Raw genomic sequence first — 15141 nt, forward strand, 5'->3', positions numbered from 1 at the left:
AAAGCAGAGTCCTTATAATCCTCAATGGGAGGAGGGTGCAATGTTGCCACTGCAACACAGACAGGCACCTGCCTAAAATGTGTGAGCATTTGAGGACTCGCGCTCTTGACGGCGTCCAGCTAGTAGACGGACAGTACAGGGCAATTGAGCCTTGGGATGCAAATGATAAAGAAGAAGTTAGGGAGCATCTAAGTAACAATAGAAATTTCTTAAAGCATTGGGACAGTTATGATGTTGACGGAGAAAGACAAAATGAAATGCTTAGAGAAGCAAGGCATAGAGAGGTAGAAGATGCCTTTGGAGTAGATGGCCAAACTGAAGCACATCATACTACTGTAGCACCGCAGCAAGTTAACGAAAGCGTAGCAGAAACCACCATAGAGGCCGAAGCCATGGAGACAATAGCGACCAGAAATTCCATAGTAACAGGGTCTCAAAAAGATGGGGATCAAGAAAATTTGGAGGCAGTCTACGAAACAATAAATGATATTCTTCAAGATAACACTAGTTCAGAAAACATAACGAAACCGCTAAAGGAAATTAAAAGCTCACAAAGTATATCAGCAACAAAGGTATCAGGTCAACTGTCATATAGTCAAGCAATCAGTTCAAGTAAAAAACAATTACCTACAGTAAAGCCACCTCAAAGGGCCGTGACCAGGGCCCAACGGGATAGCAAACCAGCGGCTGGAAAGTTTGGCGTTAAAAGACCACTACCATCCAGCCCTCCAGAAACAGATGTTCGAAAGAAAACCCCAAATAACTCATGCTAACTCTGGCAACATTGAACATCAGGGGGGTTAGGGACAAAACACATTATATAAACAACATAATAAATAAACACAATATTGACATCTTACTTTTACAGGAAACTAACATTGGAACTACAGAAGAGGCAAATAAACTAGATGCATATATCGGTATTAAAAACTCACTGCACAGTACTGGTTCCAACTGCAGAGGAACCAGTATACTTTGTACATCAGACAAACACAAAATTAAAAGTACATACACGGATAAACAGGGCAGGATAGCATGCATCACATTGGATATTGACAAAACAGAAATAGCAATCATCAATATATACGCCCCAACACATAGACAAGAACAAAAACATTTCTACCACACGCTTAATGAACTTATAAATACCGAATACAAAAAAAAACAAGACGATACTTTTAGCAGGTGATTTTAATATGGTCATTGATGATACAGACCTAATAGGACAAAATGACAGGAAAACGAAAAGGCTAAAACACGATAAAGAACAAATTAATACATTAAACAATATAATAAAAACGACAAGCTTAAAAGACACCTACAAGAATACACTAAATTTCACTGAAACAACGCACTACAGCAGAACACATCATAGCGCAGCTAGGCTAGACAGAATATATGCTCATGAAAGCATAACGGTAAACAAAGTAAAACACCTCGCTCAGACACTTACATTTACAGACCACAAAATAGTTATTGCTCAACTACAAATTAACCCCACTCACAGAACAAAGAATACATATTGGAAACTCAACAACACTCTTCTAGAAAATAGCGAATACATCACAGAAATAAAGAAGCTAGCATCAGAATTCACACAGAGAGCATCAAACACACATGCACTAGAGCTCTGGGAAAATTTTAAATATACGGTACGGGAATACTCTACCAAAATAGCAAGGCAAATAAACACAGATAGGAAAATTGTGGAAGAACTACTAGACAGACAACTAGATACGTTAATCAGTCATAATGCATCGCAGGACGAAATTGAAAAAGTAGAATCAGAATTAAACAAAATACAAACACATAGACACAAGGGAGCGCTAATACGTAGTAGAATAGACATGATAGGCAACGAAGACCCCTCCCATTACAACACAATTTTGGAAAAAATACACTGCAACAGTAAACAGATACGTAGCATAACAGATGACGACGGGACTATAACAAATGACCTGGAAAGTATAAAACGTCAGTTTACTTTATACTATCAAAACCTCTTCAATAAGGAAGATACAGACTATGAAATACAAGAACATTATCTTAAGTACACAACAAGGCTAGACAACAATGACTGTACCAAAATCAACGCGCCAATTACTAAAGAGGAAATATCCAAGACTATAGACGTACTAAAACAAAATAAAGCTCCAGGACCAGACGGACTAACCAATGAATTTTATAAAACCTTCAAAAATGACTTAATACTCCTTTTACACGCTACATTTCAGGACATACATGAAAGAGAGGATTGTGCTACAGATTTTAACAGGGCATATATAACACTCATTCCCAAAAATGATACGGACAGGACAAAAATTATAAATTACAGACCTATATCTTTACTTAACAGTGATTATAAAATATTGACAAAAACTTTAGTTAAGAAACTCGAACCTTTCATATCTAAATTAATACACCCCGATCAGCAGTATAGCATACCAGGTAGAAACATACACAACCACACGCACTTAATCAGAGACATCATACATTATAGCACGCAGAAAGACACACAACTAGCGATTCTTAGCATCGACCAACAGAAAGCGTTCGACAGAGTAGATCATACATGGTTAATAAAAAACAATAGATGCTTACAACCTAGGACACTATTTTAAAACATGGATAAAAATAATATATAACAATGCACATAGTCATTTATTAATAAACAACAGTGTTACAAGCGCTTTTCACATAAAGAAATCAGTTAGACAAGGTTGTCCTTTATCTCCCCTACTATACATCCTAAGCTTAGAACCCCTACTAGAAAACATTAGACAGGACAACTCGATTAAAGGACTGTACATTCCAAACACGATAAGCAAGAAAATACTTGCATACGCAGACGACACTACTTTCTTAGTACAAACAGAAAAAGCAATACAGACTGTAATAGAAAAATTCAACAACTTTGGGAAAGGGAGCGGGGGAAAAATAAACGCAGAAAAATCAAAAGTAATGGGTATAGGTAAATGGAAAGGTAAAGATAACTATCACATAGACATAACAATAACTGACAAACTCAAAATTTATGGAATAACCTATACTAGCGATCCCACAATAAACGACCAAGAAACTTGGACCACACTGAAAAATAAAATAAATCACAATCTGGAAAAATACCAATACTGCAATACAACCATTTTTGCCATTTTTGCATTAGTAAACAGATATATCATTCCAAAAATAATTTTCGTTGCGACGAACTCTACAATACCAAACTCATTTATTAAAAAAACAAACAAGCACATTAGAGAGTTCATTTTCAAAAATACGATTTGAAACATTAGCCACAAAACCTTAATACAAAATAAATTAAATGGAGGTATAGGGCTACACGACATTCAAACTAAAATAAACACCTTCCGATTAAAACACCTGGATAGAATAAGGATAGAACCACATTATCATCCATTAGCACAATACTACATTGGGTTAAACATAAAGAGCATTTTAAAATTAAACATCATAACACCACACTATGGGGGAAATGACATAGGCAGCTTTTATAAAGAAACGCTAGCAACATTCCAAGGAAACAAAAGCATTATTGGGGAAGACACAAAAAAAATATACGACATCCTAATCAAACAACAAGCGACACCCTTATACACGAGAATTAGTTGGGCCAGGGAACACAATATAATAGACATTAAAGATACATTTAGAAACCTACATAATAAACGCATTACACCAAAAGAAAGGGAAGTAGCATACAGACTGATTTTTAACACAACTCCAGTTTCACGAAATACAAAGTCAAATCAAAATGTTAAAATAACATGTCAAACGTGTAAACAAAATATACAAGAAACTGAGAAACACATTTATTTAGATTGTATATTAGTACAGAAAACAAAGCAAACACTTGCGAAAATATTAAACACCACCAATCAAACAGCCACAACAAATAAAGCAATCACACTTAATTTAATTAACACGACTAGACAAAGAACAGAAGACGAGAACAGACTAGTAGCAACGGCTATTTATAGATCGACTATATGGCAAATTAGGAAAAAAGTCAGATATTTTTTCACAAAATACACGGACATCGAGTTAAAAGAAACATTTCAAGCAAAGCTAAGACATAGACTGGGAACTCTCACTTAACTGAGAAAAAAAAAGAAATATACAGGAAAGAAATAAATAAAGTATTAATTTTAATTTAGACAGTCTCAAGCCAAACATCACTCGATCAGCCCCCAAGTAAATTAACATTAGAACAGTCTTCTGTTTCCCGGGTTTTAAATGCACAACCTGAATGGTAGAAAGAGATACCCACCTCAACCCCCCCAACACACACACACTCCCCCCCCCCCCCCCCACTCAACCGGACTGGCGGACATTTCAAGGTAGCGTGCCCTCATTGCCAAGGGTCAATTTTATGTCATGGAAAGTTTTGGAATGATAGATCAGTACGTGATTACAGAGACCCTTCTCCCACAGTCGTTTCTATTTCTGTCCATGGGTGGCTACAGTGTGAACTTTTGACTCCGCAGCACACTAAACTAAGCATTGAAGAGAAACCTAGTTTGCACACCTTATTTTAATCTAGTTCTTATGCCATTTTATTTTTTCCCTTTGATTATTATATATGCAATTAATGTTCATTGTTCATGTCTTTGATGCTATGTAAAATCTATCTATATATTATTATTACTGATTTAAATGTTTAAAACAATTGAATTAATAAAAATAAAAATTAAAAAACAATCTACCCCCTCCTCTCTCCCCCTCAATCCACTATACCCCCAGACATGATAACCCCTCAATCTCTTTAACTGTTCCAACGACCCCACCACCCACCGCAACATCAATATCCAGAACATATTTAAAGTTCTATTATGTATCGGTTATTACCAAAAAATATGTTGCCAAGATACTACACTTCAATGTATGTCATGTTTTGGATTTCAAAGAAACATGTATGCATACAGATCACTGTTTCAAAATATATAATTATATATTTTTTAAAATTTTAATTTAGCAAACAGCTTCACAATCTTCACGGTTTTAAAAATAAAAAAAATATAATTCTTTTATATTTACCTGGTATTTTTCCTAAAACGTTTTAATTCTTTATTATGATGAATTAAATAGCGATTATTGTGCATCTCCTTAATGTTATCTCCCGTGTTTAGTTTAAGTATTAAAAAAGATATTAAAAAAAAGCTCCAAAATGACTCAACAATCGACTGCCGCCAACAAGCAGAGCAGATAAATAACAAACAGCAAATAATTTCTTTCTAGCCAAACAAGAGAATAAAGAATTGACGTTACTGCATGTTTTTATTTATGTTTTATTTTTTTATGTATTTATTTATTTATTTTTTTTAAACACAGTTTGACTAATTAAGAATAAACCATGGGTGATTAAAGAACCGTAAAAACGGACTAAAATTTATCAGCTGACTGTGATTGTGAGTTATGTTTCATAAGGTGATGAGCTACCTGTTACACGTTTTTTTTTAACTTCCCTAGACATAGGTAGCTACACGGGGGAATGTATGGCTAAGGTTGTGTACAACTACCTTTATAATGTGGAGTATGTGTTTTAATGAGTGTTGGATAATATTGCTGCCAGTGCCACTATTCTACACATGATGGCTATTGATTTTAATACAATTTATTTTGTTTTCAGAATCTGACAGTCATAAACTCAAAGATCAAAACTTGTCGATTAAAAACGAGAATTAAGGGCATGGGCGGGTGATGAGTACCAACTTCCTTATTTCCGAGTCTAAAGATGTAATACTTGGCTAATAGTTATAACTCAAAGAGTTAAGCATAAAAATATTTTTTTAAATTTTTTAAATCTTCCGTTGCCATGGTGACGGCGGCCATATTGGATTTTATTGACGATTTTTAAATGGAAATAACTCAAAAATGGTTTGTTCAAATTTCATGAAAACTTAATATAGTCTGCAGACACATGTGTTTAAGACTTCTGATAGATTACATTTTCAAAAAAGAAAATAGTTTTTTTTTTACTTTTTTTTTAAAAACATTACTGTAAAAATTTCATTATTTCGTCCAATTTTTTCACTATTTCAACAACAAAATTTTTTTTTTTACAAAAATTCCAAAAGTGTTCTATCAGTTTTCTTTGAACATATATAAAGAGTAACTGGAGCAAATTTAGTTCAGTTCTGATAATTATTAACAAAGTTATTTCAACAATTGTACAAAAAAACATCAAACTGAGAAAAACGCAAAAAACTAACAAAAAGTTGCAAAAAATGAACATTTATCGCTGTATGTCACTAAAATCGACCACATTTATAGCCTGAAGTATGGTGCTGCTGAATATATTCCTTCTGAGCTTGTTCGGCTGTTAGTTTTCTTTTTTTCTGACGCTGTTTGTTTTACCTAGAGTTGTAGTAAAGCTGTTGTCATGGCGTCTTTTTTCGCGTCTTCACTGGGTCCTCGACTATGGTTTCCTTCTTTTGACAGCAATGCCATAGCATGCCTGGGCCCAAAATTGAATTATGCTATCACAGAAACAGCAGTATATTTTGCATGGTCTCATGTCTAAAGCCAATTATGATAAGACGTCTTTGTTTATTGTGAAAGGCCTTGTTCTGGATTCTTTTGCAGTTGTATACTTACGGTTTACAACATTTTTATTACTGCCACACCATGCTTGAAGCAAACCCTTTACACTGTTTTCATCAATAGTAGCCACTACATCACAGTGTGCGAGGAGATGTATTGATAACATCAAGAAGCAAATCACAGTCGACAATAATTCTGCATGGCTGTGGTTTACAATTAGTACTACTAGTACTAGATGTAACAGTGCTTTCTTCTGTCTGTAAAAACTGTGTCTTACATTGCCGCAGTTTCTTAGTAAATGTGCATATTACATCTGCACCAGTGCTTGTCTGAATAGTGCTAGATTTAGTAGAGGTAGCTGCAATCAGTTGCATTCGGACGAGCCCTAGCTTTAGTAAATTAGTTAGATGTGTGTATCTATTTTTAGCGAGTATTTTGTTCTACGCATTATCGAAAGAGAAACAAATTAAATCGTCTCACTGCTTATGATAATTCACACAAACTAATCTAAACTGTTAATAGTATATTTAATTGAAATAATTATATGTTAAAATAATGTAAGTATTTTACAGAAGCTTAGAGAAACAAAACTAGATCAAACTTAGCAACGCGCTGAAACTAAGGGAATGTTTACTCCCGAAGCGAAACGACCAATCGCTAACTAGCTTCCGCCGTCGTATGCCAATGAAAAAATTGAGGTCAAAAATTTGCATACCGGAAAAACCCGACTGAGTAAAATAAACAACTTTATGACGTAGAAAAATAATCACATTAAAATATGTATTTTGATTGGTCATTTAATTTTAGAACAAATAAAGAAAGGAGGTCACGGCCTTTCCATTGATATGAAACACATTAGGTTTCCGCGAAGCCTAATAGTACTTTTCTAGGTCGAAAAATTGCTATTTTTACCAAAAAATTAAACAAAAGACCATGTACACACTACATTGAACCCGGTTTTTCATAATTAAATACTGTTTTTAGGGTCATAACAATGTCATTTTTAGATTCAACGATGGTTATTCTGTATAGATCAAGTAAAAGTGGGAAATCGATGATTTAGTGGATTTATGACGAAAAGTACACCCGCCCATGCCCTTAACTAACACCTGTGGTTTAAACTATAAAATGAACCATTTCGGTGCATCGATTTACTTCAGTCAAATACATGAAGAGACGCAACTTAGTTATGTGTTTTCATTTACGTTTTATTTAATTGAAAGTCAAAGTTTGAAGTTAAAAAAAATTGTTTTTAAATGTTTTTGTTTTCATGTACGAGTGGTTAATTTTCTACTTTCGATAAATTACAAAATGTAAGAAAAAACAAAACAATATATATGAAATTGTGTACACAACAAATATTGCACTCAATATTTCACTAAACGTTGGAGCTATCTTTCATTTATCATAATTCAGAAAGTCAATATTTTTTAACCAATAGCTTATCTAAAAATTTAAGTAAAGATGGGAATACGGTGTATGTATGGTTGTTTGTTTGTCTGTCAGTGTGTCTGATTTAGATTAAATGCTGTCACTTTAAATTCATTTCAATTTAATGAATGTCTTCAAACTTCACTGGTACTTGATAACTGACAGTGTTATTTAATACAGTTGAAAATAAAACACAACTGCAATGAATCCGTTCGAAAAAAAATGTATTTTCCATCACCCTTAAATGTGCCCGCCCCACACACACAATCAAATAAATTACATTTGATAGAGTGCACCAAAACATAACCCCTCACATCAACAAGTTTCTCTCTGTGTCTAATGTAGACAACAGGTTATGTGTCGATTAAAGACAACATGTTATACATTTTAATCCGAACAAGTCACACTGGTGAAAATAATTGTATTGAACATTACAACTCTCCCTTATGTTAATTGTTCCTTTGTCAAAATTAACTTTTTTATTTTTAATTATTCAATTATAATGTATTTTACGGGCATTTAAACAAATGATAAGTGACCAAATTATATATTTCTTTGACAAAGTATCAAAACTTACAATCATAATTGACTATTATTTATGCAATACTTCCTCAATAATTATTTGTGAATCCCATAAGTAGTTGTTTGTACCAGGCGTTCCATCAAGCCAATATCTTTTCCAAAAAACTCAAGGCGAGTCTGCATGCCGGAAATCTGTTTGCGATCCTTTAGGCTGTACCCATGTCATGTGACATTTCTGTTCTATTTCATCAATAGATCCTCTCACTAACCCAAGCCTCACAGCTTTCATTACTATCAGCTCAACCAGTTTTTGTTAATTTTGGCAGTCTGGACAATACTATCAAATGTCCGTTGTTTATCTGTTGCTGGCCTTTGGAATATCATCTCCATCAAACATAGCATATTGATCTTGTTTCCTAGTTACAAGTTCATTGACTTTCAGATCCGGCTGAGTAGACCATTTATCCTTCTGTCCTATGAAGTTGTCAATATCTCCGCTGTTAAAGGCATACAGAAGATCAACCAGCCATTTTTTATCTGTGCCCTTCAAGGATGTCAAGATATCATGGGCAAGGAGCTCATCAAAATTGTATACACCCTCGCCTATTACATCTGCTAAATAAAACAGTATTAAAAGCTCTCTCTACCTGCTCGGTTTTTGGCTTGACTTTCAGATGTATGCAGCCTAAGAACCTAAGGCCCACTTGATAGTATTGAGCATGGTAGCCCATTAGTTTATGATAGTTGCTCGTTAGTTCATAGAAGCGTCCATGTACTGTGGTCACTCCATCTATATCATTTAAAATCTTCTCTCACTCTTCCATTAGGGTCTTCACTGGAGGGAATTCTTTATTCCGGAGATAGATTTTACCCATTGTAGTCATACACACAATAATTGACCTCTTCACTGGCTTTAACTTTCTCTTTCATTTTCTCAAGAAATTCTATGGCTTGTTTTGGATTTGATAATTGTTGGACAACATAAACACAAAGTTCAGGCAAAGAGAGAGAGAGAGAGAGAGAGAGAGAGAGAGAGAGAGAGAGAGAGAGAGAGAGAGAGAATGGGGGTGGGGGGATAGATTCTGTGCTCAAAATCGGACAGGGAATTGTAATAAAGCCGTAGTATTCCATCTCCTTTTGAAAGTATATTGTGTCTTACAAACTGCAGTAGCCTTAGAATTGATGCCATATTTTTTGTTGTATAACTCTTGAGTCCCTATTCAGTGGAAACATCACCCGTACTTTTCTTTGTTGTTCTGCTAGATAACCAGCTACGTTAGGTATGATTGATATGTTTCTAAAATCTATTATTTCTATCGTCCACAGATATTTCTTTCTTTCTGTGACAACATTTGACGTTAACATACTAGAACGCAAGTCTCATTGTCAATTGAACAGACCTAATATGTTGTCTTTGATAAATGTATAACTCGTGGCCTCTGTTTTTGTGATTAATTTAGGCACCACTTATTTTAAGACACATATATGAATAAAGCTTTACCTGTTTCCGTGTATCAATATATTATCTTGATAATTTAATAGTATGCAACTATCGGCCTTTTTTAGTATTTAAAAATAAAAGCAAATGACATCAATTGCAGTTGAAGTAAATTTATAGCCCTTGATATGTTTTGGAATAAGACGGTAGTGTATTGCAGTATTAAAATTGAATATTGAAAAACCGAGTTGGCACACAATGACGTTATATTAATGTTCCATGTCAACTGCTTGAAATAACACATTATTAGATGACCTGACATATGCCAGATTAGGCTGTCATAAACTGAATTATATATGTAAAATATATGTTTCATTTATAATTATAAAGCTCGATATTAATTAACCAATCAGTACTTAACACGCATTTAATTAGACCAATCAGTAAAAGAGAAACATTGTCTCTAAACAAAATCACTGTTTCTATGATTGTATAGACAGCGGTAGATTATCCAAACTGGTACCCCTGGCTATAACAACATGTTTGTAAAATAAAGAACAATCTAGAAGTCATTATTGTAAAATGAATTTAATTAAAGGACATACACGAGTCTACAGTCACATAATGTTTTTCTAGGCCGACCCATATAATTTGTGAGACAATGTTTGAAATAGTTTTCCAATGTATGTTACATGTTGAATAGAACATGTGATTATATTGTTTGGTTTGTTTCTATGTCGTGCGTTTTATTATTGTTATGAAGATATTTAGAGATATGATAGAATTCACACTATAATTTTTTTTGACACAACAGTTATAGTTTTTAAATTTATCTTTTTACACATAAATGCATGATAGAGTTAGCAAAACGATTATGTTAAGGTTACTTATAGTTTGTACGCGGCATAGACATTACGAGTATACATAAATATATCTATGGTGTATTTACCTTTTAGTGATATTGTAAATCTCTAATGTTTGAGGAATAACTATAGATTTTACCACTACATTTTTGAATCATATCATTGTTCATATTATCGTCCGTTCTAAATTTTCTCTCAATCACATTTTGTAATTATTAATTTTTCCAAGGCAAAAAAAAAAAATTGCTTCTTTAGGGGTCATCCATAACGCTTTTTTAAAAGGATTTTTACCTCCCCCCCCCCCCCACCCTGCCACTCCCCTTAGTCACATGTAGTCACAAAAAGACAGATCCCCATAAAATGACGTCACACATCAGCCTACAACCCCCCCCCCTCCTAAACGTCCGTTGTATGTTCCTTAAAACAGTTATATTTTCCCATTTCTTGTCTGAACTCTGTCAACATAAAGTGTTTTAATTAATTTTTATTACAATTTATTAAAACATTTTTTGACGAGAAAGAACAGCTAAAATTAGTTTTCTAGCATTGCTTTTTACAATGCGAAACAACCCCCTCCCTCTGATCACACACCGTCACAAAATTACGGACCACCCCCCTTTCCTCCTAAGAGTGTGACGTCATTTATGGACACCCCTAACCCGAGATTATTTTCTTCTCAATCGGCTTATGACAAATTCAGAAAAAAAAAAAAACATTAACGAATTTCGATTGCCCGAACGCCGTTTGCTATAAGGACGTTTTACCAAAACGTATTTGCGACAAACTCCTTCTTAAGTGTTGCGGTGTTTTACAGTTAAAAAAAAAATTAATAACGCAATTTAAACGTTATACACATATTTTACAGTTATACCATAACAATTAATATTTCATACTGTATTGGTTGGAGTTCTAAATCAGTAAAGATTATGTCTGGAACAAAATGTGGTTGTTTTATTTTAATTTAAACACATATCTGTCAAAGACCTATGCCATTTTTTATATGGAAAAAATTACAAGGGAGACAACGCAAACGAAATTACTAGCCGGTTGGTTTTTGTACATTTTAGAAAGATATATTTAAAAAAAAAAAGGTCATAGTATGAATTATCTCACATAGCTTTTTAAAGGTTTTAGAAAATATAAAAAAAATAGTAGACACGCTAATATGCATTAAAAATCTTTCATGCTATAAAAGTTGAAAACAGTGACTTTAATGTATACATTTTTCTAAGACAAGCAATTTATTTCGCTTAAACAAATGCGTACTCTTCCTTCGCTAACCAATAACAATTATTTTAGCAGTAATAAATTCATATTAGTAATATAAGCCAGGGGTCGGCAACCTGCGTCTGGCGAGCCGCATGCGGCTCTTTTGATGTCAAAATGTGCTCTCCAGCTGCTTTCACAAATACTAATAGTTAAATTAATTCATTTATAATTTTTTTTAGTTATTAGCTTCCTACGGTCGAGCTGGGTACTGGACGGTAGGGTACGAGTTTACCCTGGGCTCTGTGGGGTGGAAGATAAGCCTGGTGAGAACCAAAGGACAGAAGTGACCGATACACGGTAATCGAGCCGATACCCAAGCCAGTTAGTCTGAGTTTGTAGTGTCGATGGATGCCTGGCTAATGGGAGACACATCCAGAGCCGGTGATATCCGTAAAGAAAAAAAAAAGTTAACAGCTTCTAAAGTGGATTGGGAGAGTCCTTTAGTTATATTATTTGATTTCTAATTGTATTACGCTGGCAAAACATGTGTATGCTTTTTGTATGAATAAATATTATCTCACAGTTAAAGCTAATTATTTAAAATAACAAATCTAATTTATTTATCTAATCCTAATCAAATACCAAATATTGAAATTAAAATGTGGCTCTTTAAAAACTGGGAAATAGATGTAGATTGGCTTTTCTTCAGATTTCAGCAGCCATAAACTATGATTATACAGGTAGTTCAGGATTTCATGAAAAGAAAGTGTAAGATAATATTTGGCATTATTAGTGAATTACTTTTTTTTTAAAATCAATTATAGAGTAAGTTGTCCGACCTGATGGTGACGATGTAACAGATGTAACATCAACATTTACTAAATGAACCTCTACTAGACGGTTTACCTTCCAGTATATCACACGATCCTGACAACGTCTATGTTAGACCCTTGCCAGACATATGCTGGGCACATTATACACATACGAGACATACCTTGCAATAATTCGTAGCACTCCAATGTATACATTTTAAAGTCCCGGCGTAATTAGGTATGGTTATACTGTATATAGGCTGTATAAAATATCATATATAGTGCTACATTTTATTATGTTTCCTTTTAAATATTGCAAATATGATTACATCGTATTATATACCCATTTAAATGTATCAAATATAGTTACATTGCTTATATGGACATTTACATTTTTGATATCTCACTGTTTTATTTTATAATTAAAAGCATCGTTTACCTTTCAGATCAGACAAACCCATTCTTGGTCAAATGATTAATAAAAATAAAAGTAAGTTTAATGAATGAAAATTTGCATAAATTGCATAGTAAAGTCAATATTTTTTTAAAAACTGTAATGCAATTAAATACATAAGGAATCTTTTACTTTTTTGAATACGTGTTTTTAAGAATTAAGAACTGTTCTAAATTTTTACGACTCTGAAAAATCCTCTATTAGTTTTTTTTTTCTTCTCGCAAATGTTTTTCCCAGTGACCGTTATGTCCTTACTTAAGTATGGTACCTTAGTTGTGAGATCAATGCAACTTTCCCATTTTCCTGAACAAATCTCCCTCACTATTTGTCGCAGCCTGACAGATCTACAACATTTTTGTATTAGTGTAAGAGGATTCTTTTTGTTCATCCTCAGCATTACTTTGTGTTATTTCTAAATCATGACCTTTGCAATAATCATCCGTAGTAAAGTTTCCAGTTTTTCTAGACTTTGATGTGGCTGGATTTGGGTTGAGTGATATGGACAAATAATTCTTACTTAATAACATTTGGCAATAAAAAATAGGCTAAAATATAAAAAATCGCTACAGTTTTTTATTTATACAAAGTATGTTTAAAAACAATAAAACGTAAAAAAAACTCGTCGAAGTACTTTTAAATAAATATAGTGTTTCTTCGTATTTTTACAAAAGTAATATTTTATACTAAATTTGTAGTGACGATAAATATTCGAATAAATAACCGACTCTTCAATGTCTCTATCATGTGATAAAGTGATAGTTTTATAACTAAAAAAATTAAAGGACCTAATTACTCCACTCAAAGTAACAAACCCGCATGGTCTAACACTACCTACATTTCAACTGTCCTACATACTCTACTGACCTACTCTAACATTACCCACATTTCAACAGTCCTACACGCTCTACTGACAAACTGTGACTGAACTAAAACGTATGCCCGCTACACCCTCAACTGACCCTCAATTCTACAACTGACCGCTACACCGTCTATTGACCAACTCTACAACTGACCGCTACACCCTCTACTGACCAACTCTCCAACTGACCGCTACACCCTCTACTGACCAACTCTACAACTGACCGCTACACCCTCTACTGACCAACTCTACAACTGACCGCTACACCCTCTACTGACCAACTCTGCAACTGACCACTGCACCCTCTACTGACCAACTCTACAACTGACCACTACACCATCGATCTCCAACTGCTAACAGTACCACACGCTTCAGTGGTCATCTGGGGCCGGCGTGGTCGAGTCGGTAAAGCTCATGGTTGCTAAACCGAAAAGTCTCGAGTTTGAGCCCTCGGGCAGATGAGGCTCGTTAGCTGGGGACAGCCACTCTTCTAGGAGAGACAACTCCAAAATTAAACAACTGCTGCCTTGTAGTTTGTCCTTGGTTGGACAAAGGCTATGGAAGCAAATCCAAAAAAAGCAGGCTGAAATCGGAGTCAATGGCCTCAACGGCGCATAACCAGTTGACACGTAACGCTTAATTGTGTTGGAGGCGTGGTCGAGTCGGCAAAAAGCTCATGGTTGATAAATTCGAACAAAGTCTGGAGTTCAAACCCACTGGCAGATAAATATCGATCCCCTTCAACACTAATAATTAAAAACGAAGAAGAAGAAGAAGACCCTTGCCAGACATATGCTGGGCCCGTTAGAGACATGTAGAACATACCTACTGGACACATGTTGCAATAATTCGTGTCACTCCAATGTATACATTTTAAAGTCCCGGCGTAATTAGGTATGATTATACTGTATATAGACCTATAACATATCATATATATAGTGCTATATTTTATTATTTATCCTTTTTATATATTGCAAATGTGGTTACATCGT

At 34.3% G+C, this 15141-nt stretch overlaps 1 pseudogene; it reads right to left on the reverse strand.

Annotated features, from left to right (window-relative positions):
• Nucleotides 1–8610: 8610 nt before the first annotated feature.
• On the reverse strand, nucleotides 8611–9747 carry LOC131939139 (26S proteasome non-ATPase regulatory subunit 13-like; annotated as a pseudogene).
• Nucleotides 9748–15141: the final 5394 nt, after the last annotated feature.

Source organism: Physella acuta, unplaced genomic scaffold (genome assembly GCF_028476545.2).
Source record: "Physella acuta isolate Inbredline_101_S28 unplaced genomic scaffold, ASM2847654v3 ptg000265l, whole genome shotgun sequence".
NCBI lineage: Eukaryota > Metazoa > Mollusca > Gastropoda > Physidae > Physella > Physella acuta.